The sequence below is a fragment of the Phyllobates terribilis genome, unplaced genomic scaffold (assembly GCF_046119375.1).
Source record: "Phyllobates terribilis strain yellow unplaced genomic scaffold, ASM4611937v1 Scaffold_157__1_contigs__length_4398786, whole genome shotgun sequence".
Classification (NCBI taxonomy): Eukaryota; Metazoa; Chordata; class Amphibia; order Anura; family Dendrobatidae; genus Phyllobates; species Phyllobates terribilis.
This window is the reverse complement of record NW_027362917.1, coordinates 2,403,467-2,422,246: the sequence shown is the minus strand read 5'-3', so window position 1 is coordinate 2,422,246 and position 18,780 is coordinate 2,403,467. Positions and strand designations below refer to the sequence as shown.

At 50.4% G+C, this 18,780-nt stretch overlaps 1 protein-coding gene across 1 annotated transcript in view; it reads left to right on the top strand.

Moving 5' to 3' along the window:
* The window catches only part of LOC141207016 (uncharacterized), a 72,911-nt gene that overhangs the window by 19,273 nt on the left and 34,858 nt on the right, over positions 1-18,780 (top strand). The gene's annotated exons all lie outside the window — the stretch shown is intronic.

Genomic DNA, 18,780 nt, shown 5'->3' with positions numbered 1-18,780 from the left:
CAACATGCAGAGATTGTCTGCCACACACTGTAAAGCCACAGCCATGTTGGTTGTGGCATTACAGTGATTGGCTGGCCACACAGGGTCATCAGGTCTATATCAGACCTAGCGCCCCCATGCTAGGCAGGCAGGGTATATATCAGACTGCAGTGCACATAGCAAAAGGCTCCTTTGCAGTTCTGTCTGCTGGTGCTTTTACAGATATTTGTAGAAATCTCCCCAGGTATTAGGGGCCAGGAATCATTTTTTTATCTTTATCCTGACTATTTGCTTAAAAGTCAATCCAGAGAACACCGTTTTTCTGCGCCATTTGCTTGTTGGCACTGCAGAATACAGCCATATTACAGTGCTAAAAATCCTGCTATTTAAACGGTGGTTTGTCCATCACATGGATCACATATAATTGCGCTCCATTGGCCTCCATTGAAATTTTGTTTCAGTGAGTCAGTGAACTTACTGACACAAGGTCGGTGCTGTTAAAAATAGTTACCTACAGGCCAGCTATTTAAAACTGTGGTTTGTCCGTCACACGGATCACATATAAGTTCGCTCCAAATTCAGCCATTTGTAGTGAGCGTGGAAGATATTGTCCTCCATTTAAAATGGGCAAGGCATGTGGCAACGGACGGGGAACTGGACATGATGGTGCATGCAGAGTGTAATGCACACGTTCGGACTGACTGGCGTGTGCTTGTTTAGTGATTCCACTGTGCCATAAACCGGAGAGTGCCTGGAGGGGCGTAACTAAGTATCTGCCCGATCCGACCAAGGTCGCACGACGGCATACGATGCCAGTGCACCAGGGAGGAACCGAGCAGAGGGACCAGGGTCTACTCCAGGTCAGACTCCGGACACGGCTGTTGACCCACACCGGGGAATACAGGAACAGGCAGGCTAGAGCGCAGGCTGGGTAGGGTCCAGTACAGACTGGGAGATGGGTTCACAGCCGCAGATGCGGTAATCAAGCAGAGTAAAGGAAAACCGCAGACAAGGCTGAGCAGAGCGAAACCGCAGACGCTGTAGACAAGGCTGAGCAGTGCGAAACCGCAGACGCGGTAGACAAGGCTGAGCAGAGCAAAACCGCAGACGCGGTAGACAAGGCTGAGCAGAGCAAAACCGCAGACGCAGTAGACAAGGCTGAGCAGAGCAAAACCGCAGACGTGGTAGACAAGGCTGAGCAGAGCGAAACTGCTGATGCTGTAGACAAGGCTGAGCAGAGCGAAACCGCAGACGCGGTAGACAAGGCTGAGCAGAGGGAAACCGCAGACGCGGTAGACAAGGCTGAGCAGAGCGAAACTGCAGACGCGGTAGACAAGGCTAAGCAGAGCAAAACCGCAGACGTGGTGGACAAAGCTGAGCAGAGCGAAACCGCAGACGCGGTGGACAAGGCTGAGCAAAGCAAAACCGCAGACGCGGTGGACAGGGCTGAGCAGAGCAAAACCGCAGACGCGGTGGACAGGGCTGAGCAGAGCAAAACCGCAGACGCGGTGGACAGGGCTGAGCAGAGCGAAACCGCAGACGCGGTGGACAGGGCTGAGCAGAGCAAAACCGCAGACGCGGTGGACAGGGCTGAGCAGAGCGAAACCGCAGACGCGGTAGACAAAGCTGAGCAGAGCAAAACCGCAGACGCGGTGGACAGGGCTGAACAGAGCGAAACCGCAGATGCGGTAGACAAAGCTGAGCAGAGCAAATCCGCAGACTCGGTGGACAGGGCTGAACAGAGCGAAACCGCAGACGCGGTAGACAAGGCTGAGCAGAGCAAAACCGCAGACGCGGTGGACAGAGCTGAGCAGAGCAAAACCGCAGACGCGGTGGACAAGGCTGAGCGGGCAGGAACCGCCGGAGCGGTAAATAAGACAGGACAAAGATAAATCGCCGAAGCTGTAAACAAAGACAAAGCAAAGGGGACAGGGCTCTGTTCACACAGAACAGACAGGAAGGGAAAGGCAGAACCAGATACACACAAGATAGCTTGTTCAGACTGGCCTGGAAATACAGCCTCCCGGAAGGCGGACAGACAACCGGCTATGAGATAATTCAGACAGGACCTGGCACAACAGGGGGCAAGAAGCCCTCTGAAGGAACGAGATGCTCCGGCATGGATTCCAAGGAGGAGCTGGTTTAAATACCAGGTGACAGACAGCAATAGGCTGAGGACGCATTAGGGGTGTGTCTGCAGCAGCTACAAGAAACAGGAAATTCAGCGGGCGTCGCCCTAAGCAGCCAGAGCAGAGCAAAGCAGACAGCATGGAAAGAAGCCAGAGTGGCAGTCTGGACTGGAAATCAATGCGCGCTCTTGCACAGTGGGAGATGGACCACTATGCAAGGACGCTGCCAGGTATGTTACACAGAGGCTGAGACCGTGGGCAAGCTGAAATTGTGCCGCAAAAACACCCACATCTTCTCGCTCAACCTTCCTGTCCCAATTAATAGAGGACACCACTATTGAACACAGAGCAGTGTGAAAAGGTTATTGGTTGGATAGCAGATAATGCTTCCAGTCACTTAGCCACCACCACCACCCTGTCTTCCACACGGTCAAGTCTCAGTAGCCATTAGTCTGGACCGCATATTCCTCACCCTGATCCTCCTTCATCCCACCATGCCGATTGCCCAGAGACAACTGATCCCACACTTGGACACTCCGAAGAGCTGTTCACTTTTTCATTTATAAATTCGGGCCTCTTGCCTGGTCCACTTGAAGCAGGGTGTAGCGCCGGCGTCCCTGCCCTCTGCTAGGCAGGGACGCTGTTCCCCTCACCTCTCTACTCCGTGCCCGGCGTCCTCCTCCCGCTCTGCTGTCAGCGCGCGCTCCTTCCCGGCCACTGTGCTTAGGGCGCGCGCGCGCGCTCTCCCTCCCTCTTAAAGGGGCCACGCGCGCCGTCCTAAGGAGTCCCCGGCCAATGGCTGGAGGACTTCACCATATATAAGGCACCTCCTCCAAAATGGAGGTGCCCGAGCAATGTTGTTGCACTGTTCACTACTCTGCTTCAGCCCTCAGGTCCCGTTGCCAGTTACCTGCCAGTTACCTGCCAGATTCCTGCCTGATTATCTGCTACCTGCCTGCTAGTCTGTGGTCCGACGGTCTGCCTTACTACTCCTGTCAGTCTGTCTAAGGACCAGCCTGTCCGCTCACCTGGGAGCGCACATCAGTTACCTGCCTGCTTGCCTGAGGTCCGACGGTCTGCCTTCCAACTCCTGTCAGTCTGTCTATGGACCAGCTTGCCCGCTCACCTGGGAGCACACATCTGCTACCAGTCTGCTAGCCTACCTGGAGGCCCCGCCGTCACGTGCTGTGACCACCTGCCTGTCCAGTGACTCCTGCCCGCTCACCTGGGAGCGCTCATCTGCTGCCTGTCTGCTAGCCTACCTGGAGGCTCTGCCGTCACGTGCTGTGACCACCCGCCTGTCCAGAGACTTCTGCCCGCTCACCTGGGAGCGCTCATCTGCCGCCTGTCTGTTGGTCTTCCTGGAGGCTCCACCGTCACATGCTGTGACCACCCGTTCATCCTGAGACTCTCGCCTGCTCACCTGGGAGCTCACGTCTATCATCAGCCGCCACAGGTCGTACCAACCCCTTACCTAGAGACTGCCCCGATTACTTGCCGTGACCATCTGCCCGTTCATTCAGAGACTGCCCCGGCCACTTGCCGTGACCATCTGCCCGTTCATTTAGAGACTGCCCCGGTCACTTGCCGTGACCATCAGCCCGTTCATCCAGAGACTGCCCCGGTCACTTGCCGTGACCTCCAGCCCGTTCACTCAGAGACTGTCCCGGTCACCTGCTGTGACTTCCTGCCCGTCTTCCCTGGTCGCCACCCGCTCCCTTACAAGGACCGCCCCCTTGTATAGTAGCTCAGAGGTTCCGCCTCCCAGACCCGTTACAGTTTGCTCGGGCCATGGAACCCGGTGGCACCCAAGCTCCCTCGCTCTCGGACCTGTGTCATGAACTGTCCCGTCAAAGGTCCCAACAGGAGTCCATCCTGGGTCACCTGCGGAATGTCAATACTTGCCTGGACACTCTGACTGCTCCACCAGCAACCTCCGCCAGTGCCATGTCTCGCAATCCGGCAGCTCCGCTGGCCACTAATACCATGGTATCTTACCCCGGACCCCGGCTTTCCGCACCTCCTCGCTTCGGAGGCGACTCCGCCCAGGCTCGGGGCTTCATAAATCAGTGCACCCTGCACTTTGAACTATTGTCTCACCAGTTTAACTCCGACCGGGCCAAAATTGCATTCATCATGTCCCATCTCACCGGGGAGGCCCTGGCCTGGCTAAATCCTCTATGGGAGAGAGGAGACCCCTGGTATCCAACTTGCCTGCTTTTCTCACGGCTTTCCGGAAAGTCTTCGACGAACCCGGACGGAAGACCTCATCCGCATCATCACTGCTACGCCTCCGTCAGGGAAGTCTCACCGTGGGCCAATATGCCATACGGTTCCGTACCCTTGCCTCGGAGCTGGCCTGGGATAACGACGCTCTGGTATCCGTCTTCTGGGAGGGTCTGTCCGGCCGTATTAAAGATGAACTTGCCGGTCGGGACATTCCTACCACTCTCGATGACCTAATAACTCTTGCCACCCGGATTGACCTACGGTTCCAGGAGCGTGCCAAAGAGGTCACCCGTGAGAGGAGGTTACCACGTCTAGCTCCTACTTTTCAGAAACCCGTCACTCCTTCCGTCTCTACCCAGGTACACTCTCCTGAGCCTATGCAGGTCGACCAGACCAAGATGCTCAAAACCCGTCAGGACTTACGCCGTGCCGAGGGGAGCTGCTTCTACTGTGGCAGTAAGGAGCACCGGATCCGTGCATGCCCGGAGAGGTCGGGAAACGCCTGTGTCTAGGTTCGCTCAGAGAGGTCGACCTAGACAAGAATAAATCCTCTCCATCTCTGCTGTTGTCAGTCTCAATCGTCTGCGGGGAGAACCGTTATTTCGAACTAGCCCAACTTGACTCTGGAGCAGCCGGGAATCTTATTTCACAGTCCCTGGTAGGGAAATACCGCATCTCCACCAAACCTCTGGCTGTGCCCTTGTCTGTTGCTGCCGTGGATGGGGGTCTCTTACCACGCCCCATCCAACTCATCACCGAATCCATTACTCTGCAGGTGGGAATGCTGCATTCTGAGAGCATCTCCTTTCATGTTCTGCCTGGACTCTCTCACGCCCTCTTGCTAGGCCTACCTTGGCTCCAGAGACATGCACCCGTGCTTGACTGGCAAACCGGAGAAGTCCTTCGCTGGGGACAGGACTGCCATAAGACCTGTCTGGTTCCCGTCCATCCCGTCCGTCCTTCTCCTACCCCAGCTAATCTACCTGGACTTCCGATTCCTTATTGGTCTTATGCTGATGTCTTTAATAAAAAGGAGGCAGAGACACTACCCCCTCATAGACCATACGACTGCCCTATCGACCTGTTACCTGGTACTTCTCCTCCCCGTGGGCGTATTTATCCATTATCCGCTGCTGAGACCCGGTCGATGTCCGAATATATTGAGGAGAATCTGGCCAGGGGATTCATCCGGAAATCTAGCTCCCCGGCGGGAGCAGGCTTCTTTTTCGTCAAAAAGAAGGACGGCTCTCTCCGTCCCTGTATAGACTATAGAGGCCTTAACCAGATCACGGTGAAGAATAAGTACCCCCTTCCGCTCATTCCGGAGTTATTTGATCGTCTGAGGGGGGCTAGAATCTTCACCAAACTGGACCTCCGTGGGGCGTACAACCTGGTTCGTATCCGTCAGGGGGATGAATGGAAGACGGCATTCAACACCCGGGACGGCCACTATGAATATCTGGTAATGCCCTTTGGTCTCTGTAACGCTCCTGCCGTCTTTCAAGAGTTGGTCAATGACATCTTCCGGGACCTTCTCTACTCCTGCGTAGTGGTGTACCTGGACGACATCTTGGTCTTCTCTCCGGATCTCCAGACTCACCGGAGGGACGTTCGTCAGGTCCTGCTCAGGCTCAGGCAGAATCACCTCTTCGCTAAATACGAGAAGTGCCTCTTTGAGCAGACCTCGCTTCCGTTTTTGGGCTACATTATTTCTCAGACCGGCCTACGAATGGATCCAGAGAAACTGTCTGCCATCGAGAAATGGCCTCGACCGGAGGGGTTGAAGGCCATTCAGCGGTTCCTGGGCTTCGCCAACTACTACCGCCTCTTCATACCACACTTCTCTTCCCGGACTGCCCCAATTTCCGCGCTCACCCGTAAAGGAACTAATCCCAAAGAGTGGCCGCCCGAAGCAGAGGAGGCCTTTCTTTCCCTAAAACAGGCCTTCTCTTCCGCCCCGGTGCTGCATCGCCCAGATGGCAACAAGCAGTTCTTCCTGGAAGTTGACGCCTCCTCCTCTGGAGCCGGAGCGGTACTTACTCAAAAATCATCTTCCGGGAGAATGGTAACTTGTGGCTTCTTCTCTAAACTCTTCTCCTCCTCAGAGCGCAATTATTCCATAGGAGACCGAGAGTTATTGGCCATCAAACTGGCATTGGAGGAGTGGCGTTACCTGCTCGAGGGGGCTCTTCACCCGGTAATAATTTACACTGACCACAAGAACTTGGCTTACCTCCAGCATGCCCAGAGACTTAACCCGCGCCAAGCCCGGTGGTCCTTGTTTTTTGCTCGCTTTGATTTTGTTCTTCATTTTCGCCCGGCTGACAAAAACGTCAAAGCAGACGCCTTGTCCCGATCCTTTCTGGTGTCCGATCTCGAGGAAGAACCTAAACATATCATCGATCCCGCCAGAGTAATGCAGGTGGCTCCCATGAGTCTAAATCGTCTCCCTCCCGGTAAGACGTTTGTTTCAGTCCCTTATCGGGAGAAGATCCTACACTGGGGCCATTCGTCTAAACTAGCTGGCCATGCCGGTCAGAAAAAGACCCTCCAGCTTATTGCCCGGCACTACTGGTGGCCTACCCTGCACAAGGACGTAATAGACTTTGTTTCTACCTGTGTGTCCTGCGCCCGCAACAAAGTCCCGAGACACCTGCCAGCCGGTCGCCTCCTTCCGCTTCCTGTGCCTGCTGCCCCCTGGCAGCATATTGCTATGGACTTCATAACTGATCTCCCCGTCTCTGCCGGTTGTACGGTCATTTGGGTGGTCGCTGACCGCTTTTCCAAGATGGCTCACTTTATTCCCCTGCCAGGCCTCCCGTCTGCACCCGAGCTGGCTAAAGACTTTATCCGCCACATCTTCCGTCTTCATGGCCTGCCCCTCCACATCGTGTCGGATCGTGGGGTACAGTTCACCTCACGTTTCTGGAGAGCCACTTGTAAACTGCTAGACGTCACCCTGGACTTCTCTTCCGCTTACCACCCACAGTCCAATGGTCAAGTGGAGCGGATCAATCAGAACCTGACCAGTTACCTCCGGCACTTCGTTAATGCCCATCATTCAGACTGGGTGGACCTCCTACCATGGGCCGAGTTCTCTTATAATAATCACCAGAGCGAATCCTCCTCCAAATCCCCGTTTTTTGTAGTCTTCGGTCAGCATCCTCGGATTCCTTTTCCTGTCTCCACCTCTGTGGACAACCCGGCTGCGGAATCTCTCGTTAGCAAATTTTCCTCCATTTGGGAGAGTACCCGATCCGCACTCCTTCAGTCGTCCGAACGGATGAAAAGACACGCTGACAAAAAACGCCTGGATCCTCCACAATTTCGTCCTGGAGATAAAGTCTGGCTCTCATCTAAATATGTCCGACTCAAGATACCTTCTTACAAGTTAGGGCCTCGGTTCATCGGTCCTCTGGAGGTCATCAGTCAGATCAACCCGGTGGCCTATAAATTGAAACTCCCGGCCAACTTACGGATCCCTAACTCCTTCCATGTATCTCTCCTCAAACCTGTGGTTCTTAACTCTTTTTCCAAGTCTACAGGTACGCCTCCTGCTCCGGTTTCTGCTGAGGACGAGTTTGAGGTAGAGAACATTCTTGCCACCAAAAGGGTAAGAGGAAAGACCTTTTTTCTAGTAGATTGGAAGGGGTTTGGTCCTGAGGAGAGAACGTGGGAGCCCCGGGAGAACATCCATGCACCTCTTATCCTTGCTAAATTTCTGTCTGGCCTAAAAAAGGGGGGGCCTAAAGGGGGGGGTACTGTAGCGCCGGCGTCCCTGCCCTCTGCTAGGCAGGGACGCTGTTCCCCTCACCTCTCTACTCCGTGCCCGGCGTCCTCCTCCCGCTCTGCTGGCAGCGCGCGCTCCTTCCCGGCCACTGTGCTTAGGGCGCGCGCGCGCGCTCTCCCTCCCTCTTAAAGGGGCCGCGCGCGCCGTCCTAAGGAGTCCTCGGCCAATGGCTGGAGGACTTCACCATATATAAGGCACCTCCTCCAAAATGGAGGTGCCCGAGCAATGTTGTTGCACTGTTCACTACTCTGCTTCAGCCCTCAGGTCCCGTTGCCAGTTACCTGCCAGTTACCTGCCAGATTCCTGCCTGATTATCTGCTACCTGCCTGCTAGTCTGTGGTCCGACGGTCTGCCTTACTACTCCTGTCAGTCTGTCTAAGGACCAGCCTGTCCGCTCACCTGGGAGCGCACATCAGCTACCTGCCTGCTTGCCTGAGGTCCGACGGTCTGCCTTCCAACTCCTGTCAGTCTGTCTATGGACCAGCTTGCCCGCTCACCTGGGAGCACACATCTGCTACCAGTCTGCTAGCCTACCTGGAGGCCCCGCCGTCACGTGCTGTGACCACCTGCCTGTCCAGTGACTCCTGCCCGCTCACCTGGGAGCGCTCATCTGCTGCCTGTCTGCTAGCCTACCTGGAGGCTCTGCCGTCACGTGCTGTGACCACCCGCCTGTCCAGAGACTTCTGCCCGCTCACCTGGGAGCGCTCATCTGCCGCCTGTCTGTTGGTCTTCCTGGAGGCTCCACCGTCACATGCTGTGACCACCCGTTCATCCTGAGACTCTCGCCTGATCACCTGGGAGCTCACGTCTATCATCAGCCGCCACAGGTCGTACCAACCCCTTACCTAGAGACTGCCCCGGTTACTTGCCGTGACCATCTGCCCGTTCATTCAGAGACTGCCCCGGCCACTTGCCGTGACCATCTGCCCGTTCATTTAGAGACTGCCCCGGTCACTTGCCGTGACCATCAGCCCGTTCATCCAGAGACTGCCCCGGTCACTTGCCGTGACCTCCAGCCCGTTCACTCAGAGACTGTCCCGGTCACCTGCTGTGACTTCCTGCCCGTCTTCCCTGGTCGCCACCCGCTCCCTTACAAGGACCGCCCCCTTGTATAGTAGCTCAGAGGTTCCGCCTCCCAGACCCGTTACACAGGGCAAGAGGAGATCGCATGTAGTGATGCCCAAATATTTGAGCAGCCAAGGTCACATGAAGGCGACGGTGGGAAAGTGTCACAAGAGGTGGACAATGATGAGACACAATTGCCAGAAAGTCAGGAGGTGGACCAGGGTGCGGAAGTGGAAGACAAGGCGGTGCATGATATAGTAACTGACCCAACTTGGCAGGAGGACACACAGGGGGAGGGAGGCAGAGCACCCCAACAGGCAGGAAGAAGCAGTGTGGTGGCCACAGACAGAAGGCGGGCAACTGTTCCTCGTAACACCAACACGACGGAAGTTGCCAGTACAACTGTTAGGTCTTCCCGAGTCTGGTTGTTTTTTAAAGATTCTGCCGATAACCCCAAAAAGGCCATTTGCACCACCTGCCAGGCCAGCATCAGCAAGGGTAGCAAAACTACCAGCCTGACCACCACCAACATGATCAGGCACATGGCAGCAAAGCACCCGACTTTGTGGGCCGAACCCCAGGGTCCAGGAACACTGTCTGCGGGTGGCACCATTGCTTTTTCTGCTGTTGTGCGTGCAAGCCAATCCCCTGTCCATAGTGAATGTGAAGATGCCTCCTGCCCTACACCTGTCGTTGCACACTCAGCTAGCACCATCAGCAAACATGTCCTTGTCCCAGCGCAGTGTTCAGTTGTCCATACCCCAATCCTTGGAACGCAAGCGCAAATACGTAGCCAACGCCCCACAGGCCACACTACTATGTTTCCACATTTCGCGACTGGTTTCGCTCGAAATGTTGCCTTTTAGGCTCGTGGAGATGGAAGCTTTCCACAACCTGATGGTGGTGGCCGTCCCTCAGTACTCTGTCCCCAGCCACCACTATTTCTCCCGGTGTGCCATCCGCATTACACCAGCACGTGTCCCACAACATTAGCCGTGCCCTCAACAATGCAGTTACAGGGAAAGTCCACCTAACCATGGACACGTGGACAAGTGCTTGTGGGCAAAGACGGTACATCTTGCTGACGGCACACTGGGTTAACATAGTGGAAGCCGGGACCCAGTCGGACCTTGGGATTGAACACATCCTCCCGATGCCTAGGATTGGGGGCCAAAGGTCAATCAGGGTTGCCCCCACAGTGTACAGCTCCTGCACCTCATCCTCCTCAGCCTCCTTCTACTCTTCAGCCTCCATCTCCAAAATGACCACATCAGTCACAAGCTGGAAGCACTGCCTCGGCCAAGCGGCAACAGGTTGTGCTGAAGCTAATATGCTTAAGTGACAAACCGCACAATGCTGAAGAGTTGTGGGCAGCTCTGGAAGAGCAGGCAGATCTGTGGCTGACACCGCTGAACCTACAGCCAGACATGGTAATGTGTGACAATGGCCGAAACCTGGTGGCAGCACTGAGGCGAGGCGAGCTCACACATGTACCATGCCTGGCCCATGTGTTTAACCTCGGTTCAGCGGTTTCTCAAAAGCTACCCGGAGGTGCCGGATCTGCTTGTCAAAGTACACCACCTGTGTGCCCATTTTAGAAAGTCAGCTACAGCTTCCACCGCCCTTGCCGTGCTTCAGCAGCGTTTGCAGCTTACGGCTCACTGACTGGTGTGTGATGTCCCAACGCATTGGAACTCTACATTGCAGATGTTGGGAAGGATTTGTGACCAGAAGAGTGCAGTTGTTGGGTATACGCTTCCTGATTTGGGCTAATTGCTCTTGTTGTCCTCCTTTTCATCCTCATCCTCCACCACCATATCACCAGGGTGACCGGTGCAACACCCACATAATTTTTTTAAAGGGTGTTTATGATGCCCGTAAAAAAAAATTTTTGTACAGTCATGGCCAAAAGTTTTGAGAATGACACCAAAATTATATTTTCACATGATCTGCTGGCCTCTGGTTTTTAGTAGTGTTTGTCTGATGTTTATATCACATACAGAAATATAATTGCAATCATATTATGAGTACCAATAGGTTATATTGACAGTTAGAATGAGTTAATGCAGCAAGTCAATATTTGCAGTGTTGCCCCTTCTTCTTCAAGACCTCTGTAATTCTCCCTGGCATGCTCTCAATCAACTTTTGGACCAAATCCTGACTGATAGCAGTCCATTCTTGCATAATCAATGCTTGCATTTTGCCAGAATTTGTTGGTTTTTGTTTGTCCACCCGTCTCTTGATGATTGACCACAAGTTCTCAATGGGATTAAGATCTGGGGAGTTTCCAGGCCATGGACCCAAAATCTCTATGTTTTGTTCCATGAGCCATTTAGTTATCACCTTTGCTTTATGGCAAGGTGCTCCATCATGCTGGAAAAGGCATTGTTGGGCGCCAAACTGCTCTTGGATGGTTGGGAGAAGTTGCTCTTGGAGGACATTCTGGTAACATTCTTTATTCATGGCTGTGTTTTTAGGCAAGACTGTGAGTAAGCCGATTCCCTTGGCTGAGAAGCAACCCCACACATGAATGGTTTCAGGATGCTTTACAGTTGGCATGAGACAAGACTGGTGGTAGCGCTCACCTCTTCTTCTCCGAATAAGCTGTTTTCCAGATGTCCCAAACAATCGAAAAGGGGATTCATCAGAGAAAATGACTTTGCCCCAGTCCTCAGCAGTCCACTCCCTGTACCTTTTGCAGAATATCAGTCGGTCCCTGATGTTTTTTTCTGGAGATAAGTGGCTTCTTTGCTGCCCTCCTTGAAACCAGCCCTTGCTCAAAGAGTCTCCGCCTCACAGTGCGTGCAGAAGCACTCACACCAGCCTGCTGCCATTCCTGAGCAAGCTCGGCACTGCTGGTAGTCCGATCCCGCAGCTGAAACAGTTTTAAGATACGGTCCTGGCGCTTGCTGGTCTTTCTTGGGCGCCCTGGAGCCTTTTTGACAACAATGGAAGCTCTCTCCTTGAAGTTCTTGATGATGCGATAGATTGTTGACTGAGGTGCAATCTTTCTAGCTGCGATACTCTTCGCTGTTAGGCCATTTTTGTGCAGTGCAATGATGGCTGAACGTGTTTCTTTAGAGATAACCATGGTTAACTGAAGAGAAACAATGATACCAAGAACCAGCCTCCTTTTAAAGTGTCGAGTGATGTCATTCTTACTTAATCATGACTGATTGATCGCCAGCCCTGTCCTCATCAACACCCACACCTGTGTTAATGGATCAATCACTAAAACGATGTTAGCTGCTCCTTTTAAGGCAGGACTGCAATGATGTTGAAATGTGTTTTGGGGGTTAAAGTTCATTTTCTGGGCAAATATTGACTTTGCAAGTACAGTAATTGCTGTTAAGCTGATCACGCTTTGACATTCAGGAGTATATGGAAATTGCCATTACAAAAAATGAAGCAGTAAACTTTGGAAAAATTACTATTTGTCTCATTCTCAATACTTTTGGCCATGACTGTACAGTATGTTCATGTATACCCCCCAGGGGTAAATGTTTGTCAGCCCATACACTTAGTGCATGGTCATTACAAGTATAGGAGACCAGCTCCTTTCTAATGGGAACATTTTTTTATGATACCCTCCTCCACGCATCTTCCAAGCTGCATTGGAGTGCCTCCCAATTTTTGGCAGCCCTTACATTCACTGCATATGCCAACACTATGGGAGATCCAGTTGCTAATAATGGGAACATTTTTTCATGAGACCCTCCTCTAAGTCTCTTCAAAGAGGTACTGGGGTGCATCCAAAATTTCAAAGGGGTATTGGGGTGCGTCCATCTTTTGCGCAGCCTTGCCACTCACTGCATACGCAATAACAGTATAGGAAACCCACTCTTTAGTAATGGGAACAGCAAAGCATAGCAGGCTGATGGCTCTCTAAGAATAGTGAGGGCCGACTGCTGGCCCTTTAAGAATAGTAAAGGCCGCCTGATGGCCCTATAAAAATAGGCTTTGTGACTTTCAGAGTCCCTCCTTCTTAAATGAAACAGGATGTGTCTGATCATGTCTCACACAGCACATGGCCAGATAATGTTGTAAAATGTTAAAATTACATTTCCCAGTGAATGCATTTGTCACGGTTGAAAGCAATACAAAAGTGCAAAAACGCATCATTATTTTGCCTTATATACAAGTCATTACCCTAGAAAGGATGTTCCTTATCATATTTCCCAGGAAAATCCATTTTGGTTTCGTTTTTTGTATGTTTTATTGTGAGTCCGTAAAAGTGGTGTAATACTCTGACAAAGTTGTTGACAGCAGTGACCTGGCAGTCAGAAATGCTTCCAGGGGTCTTCCCCATGCTGTTCCCATGTCATTTGAGCATTGTTCCCATCGATTTGGGCAATTCCAATGTGCTCGACCTGAGCATCGAGCACCAGAGCATTTTAGTGCTCACCCATCACTAATATTCATGTCTATTAATTCCACATTTTAACTTTAACCCCTTAACAACATTTGACGTACTAATACGCGTCTGTGCCCTGGGACTTAAGAGCCAGACCCGTATTAGTACGTCATGACCATCGCGCGTGCACACAGGCTGTGCAGGCGCGATAACTGCCGGGTGTCAGCTGATTGTCACAGCTGACACCCGATACTATGTGCAGGGATCGATCCTGCACCGCTCCCAGCACATTAACCCCCGCGATGCTGCGATCGAAGTCGATCGCAGCATTGCGGGGGCAAGGGGAGGTGATCGCAGATACTCACCTCCTCTTCCGGCTTCCAGCTCTGTCTGACGCGGCTTCCCCGGTGTTGAGCCGACAATTTGTTAGCGGACACCATGTTGCATTTGAAGAGTCCCTGTGTGCCCAAACATTGGAGCTCCCCCACAAGTGACCCCATTTTGGAAACTAGACCCCCCAAGGCACCTATCTAGATGCATAGTGAGCACTTGGAATCCCCAGGTGCTTCACAAATTGATTCATAAAAATGAAAAAGTGTTTTTTTTTTCACTTTTTCATTTTTTCGAATCAATTTGTGAAGCACCTGGGGGTTCCAAGTGCTCACTATGCATCTAGATAGGTGCCTTGGGGGGTCTAGTTTCCAAAATGGGGTCACTTGTGGGGGAGCTCCAATGTTTGGGCACACAGGGGCTCTCCAAACGCAACATGGCTTCCGCTAATTATTCAAGCAAATTTTACAATCAAAAAGTCAAATGGCGCTCCTTCCCTTCCGAGCCCTGCCGTGCGCCCAAACAGTGTTTTTTCCCCACATATTGGGTATTTGCATGCTCAGGGGAAATTGCACAACAAATTTTGGGGTCCATTTTTTCTTGTTACCCCTGTGAAAATAAAAAAAATTGGGTCTAAAGTAACATTTTTGTGAAAAAAGTTAAATGTTCATTTTTTTCTTCCACATTCCAAAAATTCCTGTGAAGCACCTGAAGGGTTAATAAAGTTCTTGAATATGGTTTTGAGCACCTTGAGGGGTGCAGTTTTTAGAATGGTGTCACTTTTGGGTATTTTCTGTCATAAAGACCTCTCAAAGTGACTTCAAATGTGATGTGGTCCCTAAAAAAATGGTTTTGTAAATTTTGTTGGAAAAATGAGAAATCACTGGTCAACTTTTAACCCTTATAGCTCCCTAACAAAATAAAATTTTGGTTCCAAAATTGTGCTGATGTAAAGTAGACATGTGGGAAATGTTATTTATTAACTCTTTTGTGTGACATATCTCTCTGATTTAAGGGCATAAAAATTCAAATTTTGAAAATTGCAAAATTTTCTAAATTTTTGCCAAATTTCCGTTTTTTTCACAAATAAACGCAAGTGATATCGAAGAAATTTTACCACAATCATGAAGTACAATATGTCATGAAAAAACATTCTCAGAATCAGGGGAATCCGTTGAAGCGTTCCAGAGTAATTACCTCATAAAGTGAAAGTGGTCAGAATTGTAAAAATTGGCCTGGTCATTAACGTGCAAACCACCTTGGGTTGTAAAGGGGTTAAAGGGACCGGTCAGGATCTCCTATTTGTAACCACTTATTTATTGATCCCTTTATACCTTTCTTACAAGGCTTTTTTTTTTACTTATTAATTGCTGCCTATGCATAAAATCAGTTTTATAACAGGGCTTGCAATTTGCTAAGTAGTGGGGGACTAGTTGTGGGGGGCGTTGTTTTCCCCCGACTAATTGCCCCACTAATGACGTTATACCCCTGTGAACATGAGTCACGTTATTTACAAGAGCGTTGTTACCACTGGCTCTTTGACATTGCGCAGTAAGTCCGGCGTACGCACCCCAAGTTTATCGCCGCACTGTGTATTAACTAGAGGCAGTGATGACAGGACACAGTCCGCCTTCACAGACGGTTCTCTGCAAATTCCGCAGCTGGCTGTGTCCTGCGTCCATGCTGTATACCCGGCCATGCACAGTGTACCTGGCTTACTGTGCATTATCAGAGATGCTGAAATTTACAAAGAGCTGTTAGTGGCACCGCTCTTGCAAATAATGTCACTCAAACCCACAGGGCATGATAACATGATTAGTGGGACTGTGGAACAATTAGTCTAAGGAAAACAAACCCCACCAGACCAGTCACCCATTAGTTATCATATTTCAAGCCCAGTTACAAAACTGATTTCTTGGGTATGCAGCAGCAGATAAAAGATATAAAAGTGTCATTGGATTTAGCTTTCAAGGATCTACATGTCTATATATGTGGTTTGGGCCAGGTTCATATTATTAAACGATTCCCTTTAAAGAGGAACTGGTTACTTTACATTCAGGTGCCTGAAGATATGAATAAAACACGGTTTCTTTTATTTCTCATCTCCATTGCAGAGATATTAACTTGTAAACTTTTACGCCAATTTCCCCTTCAACTAAGGGGGCATTTACTTTTCCCCTGTATGACGTTGTCCAATAATATGCAGGAGGTGTCAGGCAGAGGATAAAGAGCACACCCCCAGAGAATATCAGAACTGGCTTTCTTTGTATCTGATATAATACTTATGTCTCACTTCCAGGGATTACTATGCAGAGATGTGTGATTCCATATACTGCTCTGCATCCGTCCCAGGCTTTGGGGAATAACTTCCCGGTACCTGGGATAAATGCTGATCGCACACTGCAGCTCTAGTCTCACAGCAGCAGGGCAGCACTGAGATGAGAGCTGCAGTGTCCGATCAGCATTTACCCCAGGTCCCAGGACATTATTCCACAATTTGAAGGTCAAATTAACCAATAAAATGTAACAATTAACAAGCCCAAAACTATCTGGTGTGCTTGAGTTTAGGTTTAGAGAGAGGACACTTTGCTTCTACAGTTTATGGTTCTGGCAGCTTTTGAAATATATATATGTTTATTTTAAGTTCTACATTTTGACACTTTGTTATTGACATAATGACTGATGTTTCTATTGCAATGGAAATGTGATACTCTAAATGTTTTCTACAGTATTCTGTGTTTGTGCTGCACTATTGATAGGAAAACCTTGTGAAAATTGGAAAGTGACTTGTTTACATATTAAAATTGATCTGCTCAATACTGTAGCTTAAAGTCTTTTTAACTGAAGGTAAATTGTAGTTTAATGGATTTTTTTTAGGTTATAGTTTTTCAGAAATAATCTGTTTCAGGTATATGGTGACCCGTCGGGGGTCCAAACTATTTTTGTGATGAAGTTGTTCATTTTTCCTGTCTTTTCCATCTTGTCTGGGCCAATATCACGCCTTCTCCAGCCAAGACTCGTCTGCAGAGGTTACAACAAAGACACATATGACTTCTTACATTTCCTGTCCCGTCCCCATCTATTCCTAACCTGCACAAACTCCTCATCCTGCTGTCACCCCAATACCGAGCCACTGTGTCCCTATTTCTGATTCTCTTAATACCCCACATAATAATGACACCACTGTGCCACTTACAAAGTAAGACACCTCCTTTCTGCCCTTAGATGGTAAAATTGTGCCCTAGAAATCACTGCCCACACTTTTCCCCTAGAAAGTAATAATTCCTCCACTAAACCCATCTGACAATCACAATACCCTGAGTGCCCTTATAACAGTTATGCATCTTAAGGTCCTCCTTAAAATGTAATAATGTCCCGAGTCCCCCCATATATAGTTCTCCTGTATACAGCATGATACCCCACACCTCTCACATACCCGCAACTCCTTATACACAGTATGATGGGCCCCACAGTAGCCCCTCCCACACTGTATGATGGCCCCCAGTAGTACCAACACACTGTAAATGGCCCCCAGTAATCCCCCACACTGTATGAAGGTCTCCTATAGTCCTCCCACACCGTATATTGGCCCCCAGTAGTTCCCCCACACTGTAAATGGCCCCCAGTGTTTCCCCTACACTGTATGGATAGTACCCAGTAGTCCGGTAGCCTCCCTTCACTATGGATGGCCCCCAGTCTTCCCCCACATTGCATGGATGGCCCCCAGCAGTCCAGTTGCCCCTACACTGTGTGGATAGCCCCCAGTCTTCCCCCACACACTGTATGATGGCCCCAGTAGTCCCCTCACACTGTGTGGATGGTCCCCAGTAGTCCCCCATGAGCGCTATTAAAATAAAAAGAAACATCTTATACTCACCTAAATATGGATCCTGAGAAGTCCGCCGACAGAAAGGACAAGGCATGGGAGGACCAACGCGGTGATATCATGGGAGGCACAGTGAGGGCATCATACATATTACATGGGAGGCACAGTGGGGACATCATACATATTACATGGGAGGCACAGTGGGGGCATCATACATATTACACGGGAGGCACAGTGGGGGCATCATACATATTACACAGGAGGCACAGTGGGGGCATCATACATATTACATGGGAGGCACAGTGGGGGCATCATACATATTTCACGGGAGGCACAGTGGGGGAGCATCATAGATATTACATGGGAGGCACAGTGGGGGCATCATACATATTACACGGGAGGCACAGTGGGGGCATCATACATATTACATGGGAGGCACAGTGGGGGCATCATACATATTACACAGGAGGCACAGTGGGGGGGCATCATACATATTACACGGGAGGCACAGTGGGGGCATCATACATATTACACGAGAGGCACAGTGGGGGCATCATACACATTACACGGGAGGCACAGTGGGGGCATCATACATATTACCCGGGAGGCACAGTGGGGGCATCATACAGTGGGTACGGAAAGTATTCAGACCCCTTTAAATTTTTCACTCTTTGTTTCATTGCAGCCATTTGGTAAATCCTAAAAAGTTCATTTTTTTTCTTATTAAAGTACACTCTGCACCCCATCTTGACTGGAAAAAAAACAGAAATGTAGAAATGTTTGCAAATTTATTAAAAAAGAAAAACTGAAATATCACATGGTCATAAGTATTCAGACCCTTTGCTCAGACACTCATATTTAAGTCACATGCTGTCCATTTCCTTGTGATCCTCCTTGAGATGGTTCTCCTCCTTCATTGGAGTCCAGCTGTGTTTAATTAAACTGATAGGACTTGATTTGGAAAGGCACACACCTGTCTATATAAGACCTCACAGCTCACAGTGCATGTCAGACCAAATGACAATCATGAGCTCAAAGGAACTGCCCAAGGCGCTCAGAGACAGAATTGTGGCAAGGC